The sequence below is a fragment of the Eptatretus burgeri genome, chromosome 7, assembly GCF_056783735.1.
Source record: "Eptatretus burgeri isolate ZD-2024b chromosome 7, Ebu_testis_v1, whole genome shotgun sequence".
NCBI lineage: Eukaryota > Metazoa > Chordata > Myxini > Myxiniformes > Myxinidae > Eptatretus > Eptatretus burgeri.
Genome location: NC_140967.1, coordinates 95,812,654 through 95,839,711, shown reverse-complemented (window position 1 = coordinate 95,839,711; position 27,058 = coordinate 95,812,654). Strand labels below are relative to the sequence as shown.

The window sequence follows — 27,058 nt, the reverse complement described above, 5'->3', positions numbered from 1 at the left end:
TCTGGCATAAATTGTTGCTTTATCATAAAACTAGCTTGCAGGAGTACCTGGAGTTGCCCAGCACTGTTCTAATCCTGGTAGCATTTTGATGAAATCAAATTTTGAATTTTTTTCTATATTTTTGTGGGGGGCCTAAAACACTTCACTGCACCCACTAAGGAATGAGGCAGGGGATTATTTAATATTACTTTTCACATAGCTTCAAAGGCGTAGACACTATAGAGCGATTACAAAAAGGAAATCCCCCCCCCCCCAAAAAGCGAACTTTGGGAGCATACACCGGAGCAGCGAGTTGCTGCGTCCACTTTTCACCGGTACTCCAGGGACCTCCATCTGACCTGCCATGATCTCACCACTATCCAGTCTCCAAACCTCAGAGAGTGCTGCAATACCAATGTTCAAAGGCTGGAGCTCAGATAATAGCAGAGACAGGTGATCATCCTATCTTAAAGATAGGACATTCCAAGTTCCCAACCGAAGGGACCGCCTCAGATTAACCCGAGGAGACCACTGTCTGAACACTGCTGACACTACAGCACCACCCCAACATACACAACTGCAATCCGACCCAGGAAGGTTACCCCGTGCTTTTCCTCCTATCTATATATTAATACTGAAGGACCAATTTTGTGCTCCTCTTCACGGTCGCGTCACGTTTTTCTCGGTACTGTGACCTGGACTGAAAGAAACATGGTACCTGTAAGAGTGCATCGCACAAAGAGGCAATAGTCAACTTTCAACTCTGAAGCAGAATAAACACTTTTCGTTTTACATTCGTTTACATGGCGACGTGTGACGTCACCACTGAGAGGCGTCAGGACGTCATGACATCATCCGTCATTCGCCGATGTCATTACGTCTGTCGTCGACAGACCGTTACCGCTGAGAGGTGTAATTCCACTCCTCGAAAATAGCGTCTGCAATGTAAAACCCTCTTCTGCACATGCTGACTACCTCAGAATGTGAATTTCACACAAAAAATGTAACAAGAAACATTGTATCTTCTATTTATTAATACTGAAGGACCAATTTTGTGCTCCTCCTCGCGGTCGCGTCACGTTTTTCTCGGTACTGTGACCTGGACTGAAAGAGACTTCGTACCTGTAAGAGTGCATCGCACATAGTGGCAAGAGTCAACCTTCAACTCTGAAGCAGAATAAACACTTTTCGTTGAGACGGGGCGAGGACTGAAGAGGCGGGTGCGGGGGATAAAGAAACGGGGGCAGGGAGTGAAGAGGCAGGGGTGGGGGATGAAGAGACGGAGGCAGGGAGTGAAGAGGGGGGGGGGGGGGATGAAGAGACGGGGGCAGGGAGTGAAGAGGCGGGGTTTAAGGTAAGCAAATTTTTGGGCGGGGGTAAGCAAATTGAAAGCGGGAGATGGGGGGGAAATGGGGTGGGGGTTGAGTGGGCGGGGTCTGGGGTGAATTAGGCGGGGTTGAGTGTGAGGGGGTGGATAGGGGGCGGAGGCCCAGGGGCAAGTGGGGCGGGGAATCAAGAGACGGGGACGTGAAGTGAAGAGGTGGTGGCGGGGCTGGGTAATTAAATTTTTGGGCGGGGGTAAGCAAATTGAAGGCGGGGGGGTGGGAATGTGGCAGGGGCGGGGGATGAGTAGGAGGGGGCAAGCACGCCCTATCCAGTCCATGTCCCTCGAGTGTGGGTGAGCTGGTGAGGGTGGATAAATGAACGGAATCCGTCTGTGAAGGGGTTTCGGCTAGTCATCAAAGAATGGTGGGCCCAAAGGCTTTGCCTCAGTCCCGCCATCCGGTGAGCTGCCTTGTGATGAGCAGCTGCACAGGAGGTACTCCCACGGATTGGGTTTTCAATTTCCTTTCGTTTTTTTTTTTTGTGTGTGTTTTGCGAAGTGAAATGTTTTTCAGTGGGTGGAGTGCAAATTCTGACAGCAGCCTCCTAAGAATGTTTACCCACTGCAGGAGGACATTTGCAGACACAGTTGGGCACCAGATATGGATGGCCGTTGGCTCACAAGGAGCTCCCCCGCCCTTTCACAGGTTTTGTTTTTAATCCTGCTGGGTGTCCATATCAATAAACCCTGCTCACCAGGAAACCTGGTGGGGAGGACGGTTTAAAGCTGACAACCTGACCAAGAAACAGGTTAGTACAGTTGTACATGGTACCTGAAGCAAGTCACAAATATGATCTGGCCTGACCTGACCAATTTCTCCATGGTGAAGAATCACTTCAAAAATTCTAGTATCTGGTACGGATCCAGATCTTCACCAAATTCTAATCAATTCATCATTGTCAGACACCCAATTTGTCCATCAATTGTCCCTGAATCCACACATAACTTGTTGAGATATCCTGCTCATAGACAAACAGGAAGACCCAACGGGCAATCTTGTTCCAAGCATACAACAAGTTCTTCTGAAGCATACCTTTATTTTGGCGGTGTATAGGTAACTGACAGCTCTGTACACACACAAAAAAAATAACCTGGGTTATGTGCAGGAAGCAAAAACAACCAACTGACTATAAGTCAAAACAACTCACTGCACAGGAAAATGTGGGGACACGAATAATGCACTGTAAATGGTGGAGACTTGTAATACCGTCCTCCACCTGGAGGCGGTGCTACATGATACACACATTTACAAAGAGAATTTCCTTCCCCCCACCCCACAAGACCACCAGGAAAGGTAAAAACACTGCGGTACACGAATTGGTGTCATGCTGATCCGATGTAGCAAGTCTGGATGTAATGGGCCCACAACTTTAGGAAGAGTAGCACGACAAACACACAAACACACCCATAAACACATAAACACCGTTCTGTGAATTATAGTAAGGATATCTAATACATCGTATCATAATAGTGGAACCATACACTGCATATAAAAATAACTATAATCTATTATATAATGTGAATGGTGTCTGTCCCTGCGCCCATGCGTTCGGCTGTCTCCCGTCTCTGGCAGCCTCTTTCCGCACTGCGTTTGAAAAGCTCCACATGCAGGCAAAGCTAATTAAGCATTCAATCATAAGAAGAGCATGATTCCAAACGAGATATATTTTGAACATATAAATACAGTCCAATATGGAATTGGTTTGTTTCCCAGTTTGTTAAAATACCACCCGAGGATGATCCCAAAGTTGAACAAACCATGTCAGCGTTGTTAATAGCAGTCATCTATACAGAAAGTCTTTGAACAAAGGTTGTGGGGCAAGGCGATCATTTAATTAACGAAAAACATCCATTTAGATTTAGCATTGTGACCTAAAATAGCGTTTTTCTTTAAAAACCTCAGAGGTCCAAAATAAATTTACATTTAATATTTGGTGGATTCGATGATGCAGTTCATTTGGGTTGGAACATCCACATCCACTCATTAGAGTTGGAACAATCCACTGGATTGAGGAGGTTGGTGTTTCAAACCCTGGCCAAGTCATTAGTTATATCAAAGACTTTTAAAATGGTGTGTTTCTCTTGACATTCAACATTTTAAAAGGATAGATCATAGACATATAGAGAGAAGAGAAAGAGAAAGATAAAAGAAAGAAGTGGAACAGGGAGGATGGAGGGGGAAGGAAAGAAGTTTCCTTCTGCATCCATCATGTCCAACACATTGCTCCCCACACCCATCGTTTGTCCAAGTCTCACTCTATTTTGTCCTTGAACTCCATTACTGGTGTCCCTCCTATCTCTACTGTTGCTTTTGTCCTGTTGTGTCCTGATCCATTCAGTGTTCTAACTCTTCCACGAGCCTTGACTGTATACAAAAAAAAAAACTGTCATCGGTTGGCAACCATTGTGCAGGCTTTATGGGCAAAATGGTCTCTTTCTGTGTTGAAGTTTCTTGGAAGGAAAGTCATCTATTATAAAGTATACTGTATTGTGAACCGGGGGTCTATCCATGCATTCGTCTGTCTCCTGTTTACGGCGGCCGCTTTCCCCATGCTGCGTTTGAAAAGCTCAACGTTCACTTTGGAAATGACGAGAGAACAGGCATGAATAATGTTGATGCCAAATTTTATTTTGCCCTCTTTTAAGACAAATGAATCCTCTGCTGTTTGATGTTACACTGCCATTTTGCGGTGGGTGGTATAAGTAGCTCAGAGCTTTTGCTCTGAGTGAAACTAACAGTGCAACACAATTAACCTTTTTAAAGTCCATTAAATAATGAAAATTGAGAGATTAACTTATCCAGTCTCTGGGGATGGGTACTTTTGCTTGCTTTTACCATCACTGGTGATGGACTTTTGCTCGTCACACCATAATTTGAGAAGTGTTTGTGTGACTGTTTGTCTTCTACGCATTCCTAAACCGATGAACAGCATGAGTTGAAAACTGTTGGTGGTACTGGGGGGGGGGGGGAATTCTGGGGGATTTAACACATTTGTATTTCTGGGGTAATTTTTTGGTATTTGACCTTTTGACCACGCCCCATGGACGGCACCAAAACTGGCACTCCTCTTGCACTTTCTTGCCATGTGGTGATCAAAACTACCAAGTTTGGTGAATTTCTGCCCATCCTTTTAGGAGGAAATCGTGTGACGGACAGACGGACAGACAGACAGACAGGCGGAGCTGATTACAATATCTTGTTCGTAATTCTGGGGGAATTAACCCATTCACAAGGATGGGGTCTTTGCCAGTTGGGAAAATAAGCCAATAATGTGACAGCTCACAAGGCACACCGAAGTGTTCGTTAGTTATAACCTTATGCTGGTTTCGAAAACCCGTTTACACATTTTCTCTCAAATGCATATAATCACTGCTTTCGAGACTGATGGCTGATCATAATAAGATAAAAGTTAATGAACACGTGCATGCATCTCGAGATGCAGTTTGCCATGTGCTAACTGTATGCACTGCGCACATTTCTTGGCAGGAATGCAAATTGGAAATACTCGGCTCCCCTCAGACTCAGCTCATCTGTGACATTTTAAATATCTATCAGAATTTGGAATTTTTAGCTGCATATTAAAGACAAAGCATCCTGTGTGTAAACATTCTGGTATGTCTGTTTTGTTCCTGGAATAATGTTTATTTGCTTTTGCTGTAGGTTTATTTATTCGCTGAACAGCTGGCCTCAGTTGATGCACTTAAGTAGAATAATTGGCTGTTTGAATGTTTACCCGTTCTGGAGAAAGTTGTTGGGATGGGGAGGAGAGGAGGTAGTGGAGGAGAGTGGGGGGAGGTGATGTAGCAATTTTACCCCAAAAAAATATCGGAATATAGGAGAGGTGGGGGTTATAGCCCCCCCCCCTTCGCAGCCCTAATATTGGATCTATGCCTATTTCTATTCTACTTGAAGGAAATACCAATTGTAATTCATAAATGTTTTCAAATGCCAATGCACCTTAAAGGTCCCATGACACTCAAAACTTTGTGGTTATTTATATATTAACTTGACCTTCCTAGTGAAGAAATCACCCGTTTCTTTTTTTAAATCAAAAATGGGATAATTAGACCAATATTTCGAACATTTCTAGTGCTTTTCACAACTTGTTATGGGGGCATAATACAGCCCCTCAAAAAAGTTGACATCAGTGAACCCACTGGTCACGTGACCGTTCACGTCATCTCCAGAACGCGACTCGCACAGAGTGGATTGATTAGACGTCGCGCGCCGTATAAAGTACATATAAATGCATTGTGCACATGTGTTTACTATCACACTGATCGTTTCGCGGAAAAGAAATTCTGCTTCTGAGCCGTGTATGCAGAACAATCACAAGGCAATTATTTATCCCTTTACTACCTTGTCATAGTCGTGTACAAATCCAATACATGTATGCACAATAAAGGGCTATACCATGTCCACAAAATATAAAATGTGACTGTTGAACCTTTCCATTAAAAAAGAAACTTACAGGGACATACAAGTAAAATGCCAAAGATTAATATTGCATCATTTCAAGGCGCAAGGAGATAATTTTAAAATCAAACAATGTGAAAAACCTGCACCCACATTTTTCAGCTTATTGAATTGTTCGTTGAAACCAGCCTGCTGGGATAGGTACGATTTCACATACATGCAAGCCAGGTATGGCTGCACTCGACATACATGGGTTTATTCTAAAGTGAAGGTACTGCTTCCATTGGCTTGCCATTCATTAACATTTAGCCAAAATGCTGTAATAAATGAACAGGGAAAATATGTTGGCACAACTATGAAAGACAAATTTATCTGTCCTATGACACGGCCTCATAGCCTCGGGACTCATACACATTGACTTATACATTGTGTGCATGCTAATACAAGTTACTTGTCAACTCTCGAGTCTAGACTAGTCCGATAAATCTGACGTGCTGTAGCTTTCTTTTATTATTCTCTTTTCTTCATTGTTTTCTACATGCGCTACATGACGACAGTAGGAATAAAATAAATAAAAATGCAACAGAATGTCAGATTTATCGGACTACTCTAGACAATTGTGCACAAGGTGTTTTCTGTACACAAGTTTTCATCGTATCCGGACAGCGAGATTGCTATGTTTTATGCGCGGAGAGATACGGCCGATGACATGGGCTGGACTTGCTTAAGATTCATTCGCCGCAGTGCAACATGTCAAAGGTCCCACACAAAATGTCAGCGCTGGATACGTCACCTAACTAAAATATTTCTGATATCGAGCAGTATGCAAGTCGAATTTACATTATTGAATTACGAATAGGATTTAGTCTAACCAGTTGTTATTGCCAAGTCTTCCTTCGATGTCCTCCGGATCATCATGAATGCCGGGAATTTCATTGCCAGTTTCCTCTGCTTGTCCTGCTTCGGGCTCGAACTGGTAAGGCCGTATTCCATTTCCAGCTGCCTGAACTTCACCACCCGCGACTACGTTATCTGACAATTCTCCATCTGATTCAGATCAAAATCCTTCATTTCTCTCACTCACTGTCACCACCAGACAAATCAAAGTCCACGTCATCCATTATTCGAAACCAAATGTTTGCAATTTTAAAATCAGAAATGAACGAAGCGTTTGAGTCGATCAATCGAATGTGGAAACACACAGGAAGCCAATAGAATCACGTGGACCACCAACCTGAGTAATTTAAGTGCAGTCTTTGTCGTCCTGGAGATGACGTCATGTGGGTTACGCCCCTTTCAGTAGATTTCGGCAGAATTTTTAGGGGCTTTCCTTAAGAGGTTTGTTTTTTTTAATTTTACATTTTACAGAACGAGTATTGTGAAAAAACATTATCAGATCTGAAATCACAATGAAAAACTCCCATCGGATATATATACATACATACATACATACATACATACATATATACATATATATATATATATATATATATATATATATATATATATATACACATATACATATATGAGCCTGGTGTTGGCACAGTGGTTAGGGCAGAGGCTTGGGATCCAAGAGGTCCTGAGTTCAAGTCCCGTTGGGCCACTAAATTAATACACCAGGGGGTTGACTCAGCCTGTCATTCTTCCGAGGTCGGTGAAATGAGTACCAGTATACTGGGCTGGTGTATACCCCGGTTAAAATAGGTGTACCATATCCCTGCGTTGTAAGAGGCGACCAGGGTTGCGTCAGGAAGGGCATCCGGCGTAAAACATGTGGCAAATCACGATGCGGATTATACGGATGATCCGCTGTGGCGACCCCGAACGGGAGCAGCCGAAAGAAGAAGAAGAAGATATATATATATATATATATATATATATATATATATATATATATCAGGTCAGGTCAGGTATGGGAGCATGTGCCAGAACAGCGCGTCGCTGCGTCCACTTTCCGCCGATACTCCAGGGGCCTCCGTCTGGCCATCCCCCAGGCAGATGCCAGGCCCATCCCCATCTCCTTGAGATGATGGTCAACCTGCTGCAACCATGAGGCACGTGGTCAGCCCATTGGCCTCCTCCACTCATGAAACTCCCTCGCTGAGAGAATCTGGTGAGCAGGATCAGCGTCAGGAAAACGAGCCACATGTCCATACAGCCGCAACTGACGCTCACAGACTATGCAGGTAACAAATCTCATCCGAGTCTCTCTCAGCAACCGCTCGTTGGACACAAAATCCGACCAGCGATAGCCAAGGATTCTCCGAAGAGACCTGGTACCAAAGGAATTAAGTCTCCATCTCAGATGCTTAGTCAGAGTCCAAGTCTCGCACCCATAGAGCAAGACTGGAAGTACCAAGCACCTGAAGACTCGGACTTTCGTCCTCCCACACAGGTACCGGCAGCGCCACACCCCATGATTCAGTGAATCCATGACTCCCCAGGCCCGACCCAGACGTCTATTGACCTCTGACTCGCAGCCAGCAGAGACATGAATATCACTGCCAAGGTAAGTGAATCTCTCCACGACCTCAACATCCTCACCACAAACAGACACAGACAGGACAGCAGCATCCAAGATGTCACCGAAAGCCTGGATCTTAGTTTTGACCCAAAAAACCCGTAATCCCAACGGCTCCGACTCCTCATTCAGCACCTCGGGGGCCCCCAAAAGGATGTCTAAAGTATCCGCAAAGATGACTGCATCATCTGCAAAATCAAGGTCCGAGATCTTGACATTCCCAAACGATGCACCGCAACTTGATCTCTCCGACATCTTCCCTAAAATCCAGTCCATACAAGTGCTGAAAAGTGTGGGGGCAAGTACACATCCCTGACGAACTCCAGTAACAACTGGAAATAAGTAAGAGATGGTACCACCCCATTTCACAGCACTCTCAGTACCAGAGTAGAGTTCTGACATCAGATCGATCAGTTTTGGTGGCACCCCACGGAGACCAAGAATCCTCCAGAGGGCATCCCAATTCACTGAATCGGTGAAGAACCGAACAGCAAGTATATGGTCAATCGTTGACCTCTTTGGTGTAAAGCCTGACTGCTCTGGACGCTGGTGCTCAAGCAGATGGTGGCGAACCCTATCAAGAATTATCCGAGCAAAGACCTTGCCCGGCACTGAGAGCAACGTCACCCCTCGGTAGTTGTTGCAGTCTTGGCGATCACCCTTCCCTTTCCAGAGAGGGACAACAAGGCCACTCTTCCAGTCAGTTGGGATGATGCCTGTGTTCCAGGCAGAGCACAAAACTGCATGCAACGACACGAGTGCAGCATTTCCACCAGCCTTGAGAAGTTCAGCATGGATGCCACAGATCCCTGGAGCTTTGCCCCGTTTCAACTGGTTCACCGCAGCCCGTGTTTCCACAAGTGAAGGTGGACCACAGTTGATTCGAGGGTCAGCAACAGGGATTGTAACACCCTTGACGTCCAACTCGACAGCTGGGGGATCAGCCTGGTACGACCGCTCAAAGTAACCGGCCCAGCGGGCCTTCACTTCAGACTCCTCTGTCAAGAGCCTACCACTCTCTGCTCGAACTGCAGTGCTCCGAGGGATGGGCTTGGATGAACGTAATGCGCGAATTCCCCTGTAAGCGGGACGAGAATCACCTGTCCACAGGTGATGCTCTACCCCCTCACAGATTCCTCGCACATAGGCCTCCTTGTCCACCCTCAGTGCACGTACAGTTTTACGCCTCAGCTCCCTGAACAGCTCAGCTCTGCCATTCAGCCTGGCCCTGCGACTCTGGTCAATGATATCCAGTGTCCCTTGAGAGACAAAATTCTTCTTTGCCCTGCGGTGAGCTCCAAGGCATCCACCGGCAACATCAAGGACGGTGGTCTTGAAGGCGCTCCACAACTCTTCAGGACCCCCCAAAGCACCCAGACCCCCCAAGTGTCCACTCAGCCTGTTTGCAAACTCCTCAGCTACTCTCTCATCCCTGAGCTTGGCAACATCCAGCCTAGGCTGGGATGGTACCATTCTCCAGGATTTAAGGTGCAGCTTTAGAGTTGCTACAACAAGCCTGTGGTCAGTATTGAGGAACTGAGCACTCCGGTAGACCCTGCAGTTCTGGATCATCCTCCAACGACCGTCAATGAGGACATGGTCAATCTCCTTTGCCACACCACCAGCATTGGAATACCAAGTCCAGCGATGAGCTTGTAGGCGCTGAAACCATGAACCAGCCACCCTAAGTCCATGACTTCTTGCAAAGTCAAGAAACTTAGTGCTATTCTGGTTCATAGTTCCTGACCCATGGGGACCAACACACACCTCATAACCATCCCTATCAGTTCCAGTCGATGCATTGAAATCCCCCAAGACTAGAAGTGTATCTCGTCTGGGGCACTGATCAACCACAGACTCGAGTGTGGCGTAGAATGCATCCTTCACGGTGAGATCACTCGCCTCAGTCGGAGCATAAACAGAGACCAGGGAAATGACACCCAAGGAGTGACGAATCCTTAATCTCATAATACGCTCGTTGACCGGTGTTACCTAAATTATCATTGGGGTCAGCTTATTGGACACAGCTACAGCAACTCCTTGGGTATGGTAACCATCAGAGCAACCAGACCAATAGTAGGTGTAACCACCCACCATTATCTCGCCGCAATCCGGTCTCCGAACCTCAGAGAGAGCTTCAATCCCGATGTCCAAACGCTTGAGCTCAGATGATCATCCTCTCTTAGGGATAGCACATTCCAGGCACCCACCCGAAGGGACCGCCTCAGGTTAACCCAAGGAGACCACCGTCTGGTGGACGACACCTCAGCACCACTCCGACACACTCTCCCGCAATCTGACCCAGGGATGTTACCCTGTGGTTTCCCTCCTATCATCAAAGATTGGGGGTCCCGAAGGCTTTGCCCTAATCCCGTCATATATATATATATATATATATATATATATATATATATATATATATATATATATATATATATATATATATATATATATATATATATGCAATTTCAGTACTTTTGGGTGTCATGGGACCTTTAATGTGTATGGTGAGCATGTAACTATTTTCAACAGCAAATAATAGCTCATTCATCCATCCAATTGTTTTCTTGGAATCAGAAATGTACATTTTTGGCCAAACGTCCCACACAAGATGTCAGTTGACATTGATTGATGCTTGCTTGCTCCTTGAATTGAGGATAACCAAGTAACTTTGCAAGAGAAAGGGGCACTCAGGCGTGAAGTGAAGGGGGACTGAAATGATTGAAGTGGAAGTAAATAAAAAAAAAATTACCCTCCTGGTATCACTTGTCAAAGGGTGATAGGGCTGGCACTGTGGCACTGAACTAAAACAGCTGACATGATGGCCTAGATGTATATAGGTTCACCTCTGGGCTGTGTAGTCTGGGTTTGAATCCTGACCAGCTCTAAATTATCATCCTGGTGTTTCATATGTCAGTCGATTCATTAATGTGTGTGCCGTTCCTCGGATGGATGTTAAATTTGGCATCCTGTCTGATGGCATTAGTTGGTGGGCGTTAAAGATCCCACACGGTATCCTTCATGATGAGTAGGCGATGGCCAAATTTCAAATCCCTGCCTTTGCTTTCCGAGTGGGAGTGGCGACCCTTCCAAGATTGTAGCCAAGTAGGCGTTTCTACAGCACCAACGCTCAGCGTAGGGCATGGTACATGATGATGATGGTACAACGAGTTCTGTCCAGTAAAGAGATGGTAAGCAAGGTACTTGCAAAGTGATTAATTATTTTATTTATTTAGGACAATATTTTTTCTCTAGACCGGTTCACAGACAACTAGAACGTTAAATGATGGTTTGTCTATTATCTGGGTGAAACAACACTTCCCTGATTGGACGTTCCCACCCCTTTTTAGTGTCACCAATGAGGTCATGTCTTCATTTCCACTTCTTTGTTTGTATGCAGCACAAGGCTGCATCATTGGCTGAGGCAGGAATTTGTAATTACCTTCGCAAACTTTGTTGCGAAGGTTATGTTTTGATCGCTGTGTATTTATTTATTTATTTGTGAATATGTGTGTTTGTTTGTTTGTGTGTTTGTTATTCGCATAACTCCAAAAGTATTGAACTGAATCGCAGCAAATTTGGTGGGATGATTGGTTATTATCCGAGGAGCATTTGATTAGATTTTGGAGCTATCGGGTCAAAGGTCAAGGTCAAGGTCATGAAAAGGTCAAAATCGTCTTTTTACCATAGCGCGGTCAATTTGTATCCAATTTCCATGCAACTAATGCCAAAATGTTCAGAATTCAATGCCCCATCTTGTGATATGTGAAATGACACAATGACGTAATAACCCTAATTAGCGGTTGGGAGTCAAAGGTCAGGGGGGGTTATGACATTGCAAAATGTGCGGTTTTAGTCATAACACGGTCAATTCTTATCCGATTTGCATGAAACCAAAACCAAAATGTTGACTGTTCTGTTCCCCACACTCTAATACCAATTACAAAATTAAGAGTACAAAGGTCAAGGTCGAGGTCATGAAAAGGTCAAAATCGTCATTTTGCCATAGTGCGGTCGATTTTTATCTAATTTGCATGCAACCAATTCCAAAATGTTGTGAATTCAATGCCCAATCTTGTGATATACGATATAACACAGGAAATTTAATGTTTTTAAGCCATCATAACGCATATGAGATGGCAGATGTAGTATGGGATTAAATACCCTCACAATCAACGGTTTCTGGGGGGGGGGGGCAAAATGTAGCGTTGGCGAAGGTATGCACTCTACTGAGTTCCCGTTCTAGTTTGTTCATGATGTCGGCGATAGCTCGCCTACTCTTTGCGAATGACACCATATGAACTTTAATATCCACCAATGAATGCTGGCAGATGGGACTTCTTTTCCCATAATGGGGTGGGTGGTGGAGGGGGCTTCATGACTGTCTGTAAAGCTCGTGCTTGATCCACCAAGAGATGGTTTGGCATGTTGGCTACCTTGGAAGACAATTGGGTGTTCAAACAAAGTAACAAAAAAAAAACCAAAAGGAATCATTTTAAGGAATGCATCGCCCATCAAACGCTACATCATTTGGGAATGGGAAAGTTGCTGAAAAGGTTTTTCATCTGGACAAAAATACTGTCATCTGCGAAGACCATTTTGATTCCTCCATGTACAGTACCGGCAGAAACGGTTTGGTACTCACGATTTTTTTCTTGTCAGCTTCGAGCGCAACTTCGATTTTTTAAATCCGCCTCTCAGGTTTGTATGCATCGTCGTCCTCTGTCAATAGTCTCTCAGAACGTTCACTCGTAAAGCGCTCTTTTTTTTTCGTTCTGGACGCTCCTCAGCCTCCTCTTCTTCTTCCTCTTCGCCAGCGCGTTCTCCTGAGATGGATTTCTTTTTAATCTTAAAATTTATAAAACTTACAACATGGCTTATAAATTATATTGTTTTCGTGTCTAAACTTAATTTTGTACATTTAAATTTTGAAATCACTCTAAATCAATTGTCAGAATTATCACTGAAGAATCCTACCGACACGAGCTGAAAAAAATCAACTCTTCTTCTTCCTCTTCTTCTTCTTCTTCTTCTTCTTCTTCTTCTTCTTCTTCTTCTTCTTCTTCTTCCTCTTCTTCTTCTTCCTCTTCTTCTTCTTCTTCTTCTTCTTCTTCTTCTTCGCTCGCGAATTCTCTTCAGAGATATCTTTTTTTTTTTCATCTTATAAGTTACAAGTTAAAATAATATGGAATCGGCAAAGCCTAGAAGAGAACGCAGAATTCTTCTTACATTCGCTTCTTAAATATATCAAATTAAACAGTCTTTTTGCTATGAAAAAATAAATATTACCTCAACATTACCTTCACAACAACAATTACACCGCCGAGAACAGGATCTCATCTGAAAAAAAAAAATTCCTCAACATTGCCTTCACAACGACAACTACAAGGCCTAGAACAGGATGTCATGTGCAAAAATTAATATTACCTCAACATTACCTTCACAACAACAATTACACCACCTGGAACAGGATCTCATCTGAAAAAAAATTCCTCAACATTGCCTTCACAATGACAACTACACCGCCTACAACAGGATCTCATCTGCAAAAATAAATATTACCTCAACATTACCTTCACAACAACAATTACACCGCCTAGAACAGGATCTCATCTAAAAAAATAAATACTAGAAGCGAACGTAGAATTCGTCTTACATTTGCTTCTGACTTTACCTATAACTTGTCCACAACTGTATACGCAATTTCCGTTTACTTCGGCTTGGATTCGGGATCAGAGATCAAATAATGTAAATCACGATTAAAAATTCTTTTTTGATGATACGGGAGATATCTTTATTAAAATCAGTGGAGGAAATATACACCATGTCTGATATTTGGGTCTTTCATGGCTCCGACGATGCCTTTATCTCCCGGCATGCATCATTCCCCATGCAAAAAAAGCCAGAAGCAAAAGAAAACCGGAAGCAAAAAACAACCCGAAGTAAAAACAACCGAAAGCAAAAAAAAAAAACCAGAAGCAAAACAAAAAAAAAACAGGAAGCAAAAAAAACCAGTAGCAAAAAAAACACCAGAAGCAAAAGGGTCATAGCCAACGACACGGATTCCAAATTGCCAGGGTATTGTGTTGTTGTTTCCTATTCTCTCATGTGCATACGTTAAGTATGAAGCTCACTATGTTCGCTAATATGGAATGGGCAAAGCCTAGAAACAAACGTAGAATTCTTCTTACATTTGATGCTACAATTTCCAGTTACTTTGGCCTGGATTCGGGATCAGCGATCAAATAATGTAAATCACCATTAAAAATTATTTTTTGATGATGCGGGAGATATCTTTATTATAAAATTAGGTAGACTTAAAACTGCTAGAGTATTTACTCTCTCGTTTTGTTGTTAATTTTTTAGTCATAAAGGTGTGATTGGATATACTGTAGATCAAATTAATTATTTGTGCATTTCTATAACCGTGATAACACTACTGCATATTACCTCAACATTACCTTCACAATGACAACTACACTGCCTAGAACAGGATCTCATCTGAAAAAAAATATATTACCTCAACATTACCTTCACAACGACAACTACACCGCCTAGAACAGGATCTCATCTAAAAAAATATATTATTACCTCAACATTACCATCACAACAACAACTACACCGCCGAGAACAGGATCTCATCTAAAAAAAATTATTATTACCTCAACATTACCATCACAACAACAACTACACCGCCGAGAACAGGATCTCATCTAAAAAAATAAATACTAGAAGCGAACGTAGAATTCGTCTTACATTCGCTTCTTACTTTACCTATAACCAGTTCAAAACTGTATACGCAATTTCTGGTTACTTCAGCTTGGATTCGGGATCAGCGATCAAATAATGTAAATCACGATTAAAAATTATTTTTTGATGATGCGGGAGATATTTTATTAAAATCAGTGGAGGAAATATACACCATGTCTGATATTTGGGTCTTTCATGTCTCCGACGATGCCTTTATCTCCCGGCATGCATCATTCCCCATGACAAAAACCCGAAACAAAAAATAACCAGACGCAAAAGGGTCATAGCCAACGACACAGATTCCAAATTGCCAAGGTATTGTGTTGTTGTTGTTTCCTATTCTCTCATGTGCACACATTAAGTATGAAGCTCACTACGTTCGCTATAATATAACTTAGAATCTCAGAATTTATGAACTTAATTTTGTACATTTAAATTTTGAAATCACTGTAAATCAATTGTCAGAATTATCACTGAAGAATCCTACCGACACGAGCTGAAAAATCCCCTCTTCTTCTTCGCTCGCGTATTCTCTTCAGATATATCTTTTTTTTTGATCTTATAAGTTACAAGTTATAATATAACTTGTAATCTCATAATTTATAAACTTACTTTTTGTACATTTAGATTTTGAAATCACAGTATCTCAGAATTATCACTGAAAAATCTCACCGGCACAAACTGAGAAACCCCCTCCTTCTTCTTCTTCTTCGTGTTCTCCTCAGATCTATCTTCTTTTTTTTTAATCTTATAAGTTTCAAGTTATAATATAACTTAGAATCTTATAATTTATCAACTTAATTTTGTACATTTATATTTTGAAATTACAGTATCTCAGAATTATCACTAAAGACTCTCACCGGCACAAACTGAGAAAAACTCTCCCTCTCCCTCTCCCTCTCCCTCTCCCTCTCCCTCTCCCTCTCCCTCTCCCTCTCCCTCTCCCTCTCCCTCTCCCTCTCCCTCTTCCTCTTCCTCTTCTTCGCTCGGGTATTCTCCTCAGATTTATATATAATTTTTTAATCTTATAAGTTACAAGTTACAAGTTATAATATAACTTGGAATATCATAATTTATAAACTTAATTTTGTCCATTAAGATTTTGAAATCACAGTATCTCAGAATTATCACTGAAGAATCTCACCAGCACAAACTGAGAAACCTCCTCCTCCTTCTTATTCTTATTCTTATTCTTCTTCTTCGCTCGAATGTTCTCCTCAGATCTATCTTTTTTTTAATCTTATCAGTTACAAATTATAATATAACTTAGAATCTCATAATTTATAAACTTAAGTTTTGTACATTTATATTTTGAAATCACAGTATCTCAGAATTATCACTGAAGAACCTTCCCTCAAAAGGTTCTGTTGTGCGAGTACGCTTTTGAGCTTTCTGAGCATCCTTGAAGCAAACATTTAGTTTTTTACTTTTTATTTTATTTTTTATTTTTTATTTTTTTGCCACGCATGAGTACCTGCGTACCAGTTATATGTGAACCGCTGTATATGCATCGAACGATCTACAGGCCGCATGTTTCAGGTATTAGGTGAAAGAAGGTTGAAACCCGATGCTGACCTGCATTGTTTGTTCTAGGAAGGCTTCCGAGCAACAAGACCCGTCACGATACGTCTCTGGGGGAAAACATCAGAGAGAGGTTATTTATTTATTTACTTTAAAATTCTTCAAAGAAGAAAACTTTTTAAAATGTCCTCATTAACCTCCGTCCATCGAAGATGGACGGAGGTTACTGTTTTCACCCCTGTCTGTTTGTTTGTGAACAGTATTACGGAAAAACTCCTCGACGGATTTCGACGAAACTTGGTGGGGGGGGCGGGGGGTTAGGTATGGTCCAAGGATCATGCCATTAGATTTTGGACTTGGTCCAAAAAAAAAAAACAGAAAATTTTGCAACTTAAAAAAAAAAAATTCGATTTTATTTGAAAAGTATTTGAATTTTTTTTTTTTTTTGCATTTCTACATGTTTTAAGTGATTTCCAACCCCCCCAAAAAAATTTGTTAGAGAAAAAAAAACAAATTTTGCAACTTTTTTTTTCAAAAAAATTTGGTTTTTTTTTTTTGGCATTTCTACATGCGCGTTGATCTAGTTTAGTTTATTCAATCGTGGTTCAGTAGAGTCTGATCCGTTTTGACCTACAATAAATAGGATATCAGGTTCACTTAAGTGACCCAGCAGTATTGGCGGCGGAGGTTTTGCACTCTACCGAGTGCTCCCCCTCCAGTTAAGGTTGAGTAAGAAGGGAGAGTATTGTTTGGCTTTCAAAAACAGCAATAACTGCTAAAAATACAAATTAAAAAAATCATATATCCACACATGTGATCGACTTTTTTTTCTTTTTTTAAAATAACTTGCTTTCATAAACAACAATCCATTGCCTGGGAATGAAGTGGCAGAGCAGAGGTCACAAAGGTTCGCACTTCTCGAGTCACAGTCTGCATCATGTTGTTCAGCACTTTCTTTCACGGAATCTGAGCTCATTACTACCATAAATAATCACTTATTTATACATACTCTGATTTCCAGAACCTGATATATAATTCCTGTTTCATTTCCTCCATATCAGCCTGCTGAACTAGTCAAAAATCATTCTGACTTTGCTTTGATGTTGAAATGCTTTCTTGCCGCAGTGACCGGAATCAACGACGCTGTAACACAGTTCAGTGAAGCTTGATACGAAGTAGAGTGAAGTAGGTCATGGTTCTCTTATTGTGAAAAGTGAGGCAACATGTCTTCCTCTCCTCCATCCTCATGACCGACTCTGTCCTGGTGATATGTTCAGTATCCTGAATGTCTGCATCAAAGAGCTCTCTTGCTGGCTGTGTAATGGACAATTTGAATGAAAATGTTTGGTATCTTGAACACAAGGACCGAGGAGGATGAATATCTACTAACGGGGTGAGAGGGTAGATGCTTTGAGGGTGGAGGGTGGGGTGGGGGTTCTTGCTCAACCCCGACGACATGTTTGCATCATAAATAGTGTGATAAAATAGTAGGATGTTCTCAGAATGCGATAATATTTCTTCTTTTAACATCTATCTATATATTCCTAAACTCTCATCTTGTATGTATGTATGTTCCTGAAATACAGCCAAAACGGTACATGATAGCGCAATTTTTTTAGAGCCACCTTATTACCATTCTCCTGTGGTGTGCAGCATCAAGTTTCGTTCAAATCGGGCAACGAAAAAAATTATTTAAAAATCAATTCCCGATTCAGTCAAGTACTCTTCGGGAGAATTTGATCAATGCAAACAACCTCAGCAGTATAGTTCGCTGGAGCTATCTTTTTTTTTCTTGTTCTTATTTTTGAAATGTTTTTTTTTTTTATCAACCGCTGCCACAACGGGATTTTTCATGGGTCGTCTAGTATCTTTATAAAATTTTAAGTGATAAAATCTTGCTTTTCACACTGGAAAGATCATAGAACACCTTACACTAAGCAGTGTTGGGGAAACAAGGACATGGGTGGGATCTGTGAGCGGAAAATTTGATTGACCAAGATGATGTAAAATGCCATAATATTTTGTCCAAGTCCTGCTCAACAGAAGTTTTTTTTTAAAGTGTCAAAAAGGCAATTTGTGTTCCACAGTGTTCAAGTACGTAATCCAATTGAAATATAATGTCGTGTCCAGGGGGTTTAGCCCCTATCTGGATGGATGGCCAAACAGTTCTCCCCTGGAGGCTGATAGCCGAGACTCTCGGAGATTAATGCGCGTGGGAAAGAAATGGCGGTAAAGGACAGAGGCACACGGGTTGTACTCGACCCACAACAGATACACGGACCCAAGCAAATGAAATAGAACAAATAATAATTTAATAACAGTCATCAAATATGTACAATGAGAATAATTTAAATAATAATAATGAAAGAAAAACATGAGGTAAACTCAATATTAAATCTAATTGAGGTGCCTCCACACAGACTTAAATACAGATAAGGGAAAAGGATAATAAAAGAAAAATCCCTCCTTTATCCCGGCACTTTGTTGTGTGCCAGAGATGGTCTTTATGGAATGTGGAATTGAGGCGCTTCGTCGTACACATGCAAACTCACCCTCAAAAATGGCGCTCGGCTGCTCCCTCGCAGTGGGATGAACGTACGTGAGGCAATTCGTGAGCGGGATTCAACTCCAAGGCTCAGAGACTCCGTGCAGCTTTCTTGTGCATCGATCGTCCTCACCAACCCGCTGATTTTCAGAATGGCTACCATCCCCTTCAGTAACTTACATGAGGCTCGGGGTCCGTTCCTCACGACCCAACCAAGAGGCAAAGGTCAGCATCTTGCTTCACCACGTGAGCTAAAAATCGCCTTAGCTCAAATACGATAATCATGCCGTCTTATTCATGCATCAAAGGAAAGCCATTTCATCATGCCCTGATCTTTCACACCATCTCCTTGCTATGCTCTCGTCTCTCGACCACGTGCGTCCTTTACTCCGCACTCAACCTCTCTTCACACTGACCTCGTGCGTGCGCTCCCCATCTCTCACGAATACTGCGCAACCAACCCTTCTTCTTCGATGTCACGCCGAACCAAACTCCTCCTCCAGAGCGTTGCCTGCTCACACAAAACCCAGGAAGGTGGGGCCTCTACCCCCTCCGTACATTTTGCTTGTTTGTTATTGTGGTGTTGGTTATAAAAACACAACTCCTTCATGGTTGGCTAAGAAATGCAAAAACGTAGGAATAGTTCACAGGGGGCAATCACATACTCTGGGACATTGTCCTTAATTCCTATCTAATTAACACCGCACCCCCCCCCCCCCCCCCGTGTAGTAACACTTAAGCTCATAGTCTCCCTACTTAATTACATCGAGATGTCTCCTACACATCCACGGACCAAATAACTTTGTTCAACCTTAATTTTCACATGAAATTCCTCCATATACCCCACAAACATAACAATCATATGGATTTTAAAGGATGTAGGAAACAAAATTCCGGAAGTTTACCTCCATTGATGGTAAACTTCCGGAATTTTGTTTTAAATAAGGTGATTAAATAAGGTGGTCTTCCACACCACCTTATTTAACACGTAACATTAGTTTTTCCTTCCTGTTGTTTGTGTCCTTTATTACTTCCTTAAAAACAAAATTTTTCCTGTTTGAATGATTTTTAAGTTTGTTTGCTTGTTAGACAGACTAAAAAAAATTATCTCACTTGTTTCTGTGCATGCACGATCGAGACAAATTCAGAGCCAAAGTACGTTAAACTACACGTTTGTTTTCCGATTCATGTTAAAAATGAAACATTCAATATAAATGAAATTGTTCCTCGATCATAAACTGACAGACAAAGTGAACTAAATGTTTATCCCCAGTTTTCACTTTGTGCGTGAGGGGTAATAAATGAATTAGTGTTCATACATGTTTTACTTCTTGTAACATTTTTTTTTAAAGGCTATTTGCACTGGAGCCTCAATAAAGCATTTGCTTTGTAAAGTACCCTGGATGTATTATCATGTTTCACTTCAGCAAGGGAAGCTATGACCAGTTGCTTGATATTCTGGAAGCTCAAATCAAAAAAATAAACAAGGGAAGACGAGCTTATTGGGCCAGAGCATTTGCCTTCTTTCAGTTGTCAATCATTTGACTCTTACCAGACCCACTGCTTGTATTTTGTTTCGTTTTTTGGACACCCACCCATAGGGTAGAAAAAAGCATGGACTTGTGTTTCCAAGGGGACACAAATAATCCATAATCTCAAATTTGTTTCATGCTGTTTAGAATAGATCAGACACTTTTGAATTTTATAAATCCACACATATGCTTTCAGAAGCTTGGCACTGAAGGCTAATGTTTTTAAATAGAGCTATTAGTCCTTAAAAAGGGGGAAAAAATTGAAATATTTTTATCTAACTGCGTTATAAGTAATTATATCATTTTGCGATGCTACCAGACTCGGTGGCGTAATGCTTAGAGCGTCTGCTCTGAGTTTCGGAAGCCGGTGGTTCCAACCCTGGCCGAGTCATACCAAAGGCTCTAAATATTGTGCATGCTCCTAGCTTCCTTACAAGAAAACAGCATTTCAAAAGGATAGAGTATGGGCAAACAACCATAGGTTGACAACAATTGTGCAGGCTTTGATGGGATGAATGGCTTCCTCTTCCATTGAAGTCCCTTGTAAGAGAACTTGTTTTATAATGTTGTCTGCTTGCTCTTTGAATGCACTTAAAGGCCCTGTCACACAATCAATGCAGGTATTCAAAAACACGTATACAGGCAAACAATCATGGACGGGAACAAAGACACGAGAAAGGTGAAAGCACTATGACCATCTATCAGCAATTATCTAGTCACTTAACAGTCTTTACTTACAGGACATGGCACCACCAACATTCATTCAAAAGAAAGGAAAAGGCCACCCTCAAAGACCAGGGCACCAGACAGGGTCCGTAGACCTTTATGGCGTGGATCCTGGTTTACCGAACGGACCCCACGAGACCGTTGCAGGTTACCTGCACCCTCGTGGTGCGATGGTGGGCGAGCTCTCTCCGGCACTCTCCTCCCGGGTGTGCAGGCTGCGCAGCAGAATTGCAAAGCAGCGCCTCCCGCCCGCGTCCCTCGTGCCACGCCCGGACTCCCCACCGACTGCGAGCTCCGCGACTCTATGCAAACCACCAATGCACACGAAGAAGACCACCAGTGAACCACCACAAAGACGACCACCAAGCCAAAGACGACAAAAAGCCCCCCAACTGGTGTCCTGCGTGCCCTTATATCCCCTAGTTCCAACGCCTCGCTTCTCCCTGTTTATTGCTCTGCCCCTCCTTCCAGCTCCTGCGGGAAGCTTCCAGAAAAGGGGCGTGCCCTCTCGCCCCCCCCTCCCGTGTGCCTTGTGGGGGCTGAGAATCATTCTTGGCACAGGTCCAGGGAGATTCATTCCCCAAAAATGAGGCCCCTCCTTCATATGACCTTTGACCTTTGACCCGCATCACCCTTCCCCCACACCAACAGGCGGGAGAATCAGGCGGGAAAATCCGCACATCATCGGAACTCCTCTGGTTTCCTTCACTTTGTAGAGACGGTTTACATGAGCGGAGAGGGTTGTGATGTGGTTTGTGGAGAAAGAGATCGACAGTTGGTGTAGCGGGGAAGGTGGTTAGGTGGTTGGCGTAATTGTTGTTGTGTGGGAACGATGGTGGTGGCAGTGGAGGCCACCGTGAAACGGTGGTCGAGAGCGACGTTGGTGGTGGTGATTTGGTTGTGATTGGTGGTGGAAGCGATCGTGGTTGTGGTGATGGTGGCATGGTTGGCGTTGTGGTTATTTGGGAGCAATGTTGGTTGTTGTAATGGTGGTTGAGATGTGGTTGGTCCAAAATAACGACAGGAAAAGAAAAACCCTATCTCAAAGGATCACAGCCCTGTTACACGAATAAACCCCATTAAACAACGGTGGGAAAATTTAACTGAACGCAGACATCGATCTAACTGAACTAAGGACCTTTATGGTGTTCTGCGAATTTCCACAGCCGTAACAGTATACAAAACTTACCCATACGTATTCGACGTGTGCCAGTGTTTTAGACAAATTTTTCATACGTCGGCATATGCTGGCTAAATCGTCAAGGTGTGACAGGGCCTTTAATGTCATTAAAATTATGAGAGGTGTCATAATACAGTATTGCTGTGAGCACTGGGATTAGTGTGATAGATGTTTGGTGCTCGGATGGCCGAGAGGGACCCATACTCCCCTTTGAGATGTCTAGCATGGGTTCAAATCTCGACCCAGCTATAAATTACCACCATCCTGGTGTTTCACGGGCAGGGTGATTCATCAATCTGTGTGCCGTCCCTCGGATAGACACTAAACTTGATGTCCAGTCTGCCGACATTAGTTTGTGACTGTTAAAGATCCCACGATGTCCTTCCCGAAGAGTAGGTGAGCTATTGCCGGCACCGTGAACAAATTACAAATTACTGCCCTAACCTGTACAGGGGGCTTTACATCAGGGGAACAGCCATGTACTCAGCCATTGGTGCTACCCCGCAGCTTTGTGTTGCATTAAAATGAAGAAGAACTTGAGCGCTGACAACTTGAACTGTAATTTTGGCTGTTGTCATCTGAATTCCAAGTTCATGAAGCAGAGGAGCCTGGTTCAAATCCCACATCCCTTCTCTGCTTGTCCATTATTTCCTAATGTCATTGTGATTCATGTAAAATTACATTGATCTATGTTAATATGTCTGTCCTGTGTATTATGTATGTATAAGCTCCTCCATGATCAGCTTCATATCAATATTGAAAAGAAACAAATAAATAAATTTCCACATTTTGTTTCTCAATAAGTCCATTTCCTGGATGTCGTTTTTTGACTTTCAGAAAAAAATATTGCTATATCTCTGAAACTAAGCCAAATTACAAAATTTAAGCTCCAGAATTGAACTTGGCAGCAGTTGCGACTTCTAAAAAAGCATTCATTTGTCCAATTTGGTCAGATTCAATATTTTGGGTTACTCCGGGAGGTGTAATTAATATGACGGTTCAGTGATTGCTAATCGCGTGCCAAGTGAGCTGTTCCTTATCAACCGTTTAATTGGAGTGCTTTATAGAGTGCTTAAGCCGCTTAACTAGCTCCATGTAGTTGATAGCAGTGCAATTCATGTCCTGATCGGGATGTACAGTCGGCAGTTGCTACAAGTTACATGGTACATATGGGTACATTTGAATTTTAAAGGGACTCTCCGTCGGTGTGTGTGTTTTACTGCATGCTTGGTGGTGGCAAAGTTTCATCCCATATCTTATTATTATGATGGCTTTTCCAAAGGTTTCTCTTTGTGAGTTTCAAAGCAAAATATATTTGATAACACCTGAACTCGGAACTGTTTGCCCAATTAACGTCTTTTCTAAATTCCTGAGCCAAATATTTTTCCATCCCTTACATGACGATTGGCAACTATTTATAAAGATTAATGTTCATGCACATCTCCTTGAAATGCTTAAAATGCAACATCGTTTTTATAATTTCTTCATTGAAATTCCCGAAAAACAAAGGTGAAATGTAATCAAGGTTTTTGGGTTGTATACAGTACATACTGTAGTCAGTAATCACACCGACTCCAATCTGCCAGTTGCTGAAAAATTGCCGATATCGGCCAAGCACTAATATATATATATATATATATATATATATATATATATATATATATATATATATATGTATATATATATCATAATGTATTCTCTCTATGCCTGGTGTTGGCTTAGCAAAATGAGAACCAGCTTGCTGGTATTCTGTGTCGGAGTGGCGACCTGTCTAGGGTTGTGCCCAATAGCCCAGGAGACTGCGAGGTAGCACCAACGCTCTGCCCAGAGTCTAGTCTCAATGGATGAATGGATGGATTTTCTCTCTGCAATCTCCCCACCCCCCACCCTCTCCTCTCTCACTCCCTCTCTCACTCTGCCCCCTTCTAATACAGTGCAGCACCCTCCCACACATCTCTCTCTCTCTGTCACTGTATCTGGACGTATTCGGGCAGTGTTTGTCTCCGGACGTGTTTGGGCGGTGTTTGTCTCCAGACACGTCTGGGAGGTATTTGACTCCGGACGGAGTTTGTCTTCGGACATGCATATACATATATATATATATATATATACATACATACATACATACATACATACATACATATATTTTTTTTAATTTTCAGCAAACTTTTGATGACTGATATCCATTTTTCATATAAATATACAAAAACCATGTCATATTTATCATATTGTGCCTGAATGGAAACTATCAAAATTATTATTTTGCTTCCACATTGTCCTAAAGCTCATGGAGTCAAGCTTATACATAAATAACATGTCGGATATGGATATTTGTGGAGATCAGTGTATGTCGTACATTATTTACAAGGACATGTGTGGACAAATCTACTTCGTTATTGGGATTTAAACCTGGGATGCCATCCAAGTGACACGAGCCATGGGTTAATTAGAATATGCCAAACAGTCCAAGTGAATGGACCGATCTTCAATCTTTTGAATCCTCTTTCAACAAAAGTCACTCTACTCAAGAATCATGGAGGATTTCCACTCTTGTCACCTGACCTGCTTGTAAAACCATCTGCTGAAGAGCACCATAACACTTTGCCCGGAGCATATTCCGGTCAATAACTTATTACCAATCGCTGTTGTCCACAACATGGAGATAGAGGTGGAATTTCGTTTTGTGCGACAAGAATTGCTATTTTATTGCATTGCTTCATCCATGTGTGTGTCGTGGGAGAAGAGTGAAGTGCGTAGCTTTCTATGCAAATCAAAACCTGAACTGGATTAACTTGGTCAAAAGCAGATCAATACCTTTTTTTTTAAAACAGAAACAGATCTCAAAACTTTTGTTCGACGTTAAAGTGCAGCGGGCAAGGAATTTAAAAAGAAATTCGAGATTAACTGCATTCTGATTATTATTGATTTTCCTCCTTATTTATTTATTTGTTTGTTCATTCATTCATTTATTTATTTTTGATGCAGGAATGTACCTTTAAAATATCACCTTGGTCAATTTTGTTGTTGTTGTTGCAGGTGCTGCCATCTCTGGTCCATGATTGGCTAGGTGGAGTTTATCATGCCTCTTCGTACTTGACACGTTCCGATATGATTGTTTAGTTAGTGATTCATTTGCTCATCAAGCACGTTCTATATTTGCCAAAAAGTTTTAACAGAGCTCCAAATTTCATAAATAGATTATTAAATGGCTTTGAGGTACATACAATTCTGCAAAAAAAAAAAAAATATTATTTTATTTTATGGAAAAATTCCAAATTCAAAGGGATAAAATAAAGGCCTGGATGTTAAGACATTAATACAGCAGGTACTGATATTCATCGACCTACATACAAACCGACAGTTTCATGGAAACACTCACTCCCCTGTGATATGAGGATGATTCAAGATCACCGTTCACTTTTTAAGGAAACTTGAAAGTGAGTTTGTCGTTTATGTAATTACCTCTGCCAACAAAGGTGGACGGAGGTTATGTATTTACCCCTGTCTGTCTATTTGTTTGTCTGTTTGTCTGTGAGCAGGATATCTCAAAAAAATTGGAGACAGATTTGGACAAAATTTGGTGGGCAGGTTGGGTGTGTGATGATGAATTGATTCGATTTTGGTGAAGATCCAAGAATTTTTTTTAAGTGATTCTTCCCCATTGAGAGATAGGACCAAAAATGATAAATAACACGATATCTCAAAACGTTACGGACAGATTCGGATGAAACTCAGTGGATGAGTTGGGTCTATCCATTCATTGGGACCATACTCTGTGCAGAGCGTTGGTGCTGCCTAAGCAGTCTCCTTGGCTATTGGACACAATCCTGGACGGGTCGCCACTCCGACACAGGATACCAGGATGCTGGCACTCACTTTACCGACCTCATCAGGATGACAGGCAGAGTCAACCTCACCTGGTATTAATTTAACAGCCAAGTGGGAATTGAACTCAGGATCCGAGAATCCCAAGCCCACCAGCTTAACTATTAAGCCAACACCAGGCATATGAGTTGGGTAGGTGTCAATAACAAGCCGATTCGATTTTGGTTCAGATCCGAATCCAGATCCGGCCTGTTATTCCCCTACTGTACCTGCACATTTGTCCCAACAGGGTGGTAACACCTTCATGCCAGAAGCATCAAATATTCACGAGAGGTGCTCAGTCATTTTAGGACATCTGTCTTCACATCGTCATCGCTTTTGAAACTCGATGATACCCAAATGTTCCTTGAGTGGGGTAAAGATAAAGAAATCACAGTGACATATCTTTATGATTGTGGGTAGGGGAATGAGGTGGGGGTAGGAAATCACTTCCTATCCCAAATATATTCTGATGAAATTAGTAATTTTAGAACCTCCCCCATCCCAAGGGCCTGCATCATTTAACTTCAGGTGTGAACTAATGTTCTTTTGGAACCTGTTCCCTCCCCACTCCCAGGGTCTTACGTTTTATAATTCCAGGTGGTGAAAGAATGTTATTTTGGAATCCTCTGACTTCCT

At 42.1% G+C, this 27,058-nt stretch overlaps 1 protein-coding gene and 1 long non-coding RNA gene across 8 annotated transcripts in view; one reads left to right on the top strand and one right to left on the bottom strand.

Annotated features, from left to right (window-relative positions):
- Positions 1-13,317, bottom strand: part of LOC147023844 (uncharacterized) — a 242,984-nt gene extending 229,667 nt beyond the window's left edge. Inside the window, exon 1 of the long non-coding RNA XR_015060394.1 lies at positions 12,947-13,317. This is a non-coding gene — a long non-coding RNA (uncharacterized LOC147023844). The remainder of the gene's footprint in view (positions 1-12,946) is intronic.
- NOVA1 (NOVA alternative splicing regulator 1) overlaps positions 1-27,058 on the top strand; it is an 81,896-nt gene that overhangs the window by 43,203 nt on the left and 11,635 nt on the right. The window contains exons 1-2 of one of the 7 annotated variants that reach the window (XM_085889698.1): positions 16,269-16,412; positions 16,645-16,705. The exons of 5 other annotated variants lie outside the window; for them this stretch is intronic. The gene's annotated coding sequence lies outside the window, so the exon portion shown is untranslated. Of the gene's footprint in view, positions 1-16,268; positions 16,413-16,507; positions 16,706-27,058 lie in introns of those variants that run through there. One more of the 7 variants, XM_085889697.1, reaches the window with a different exon arrangement.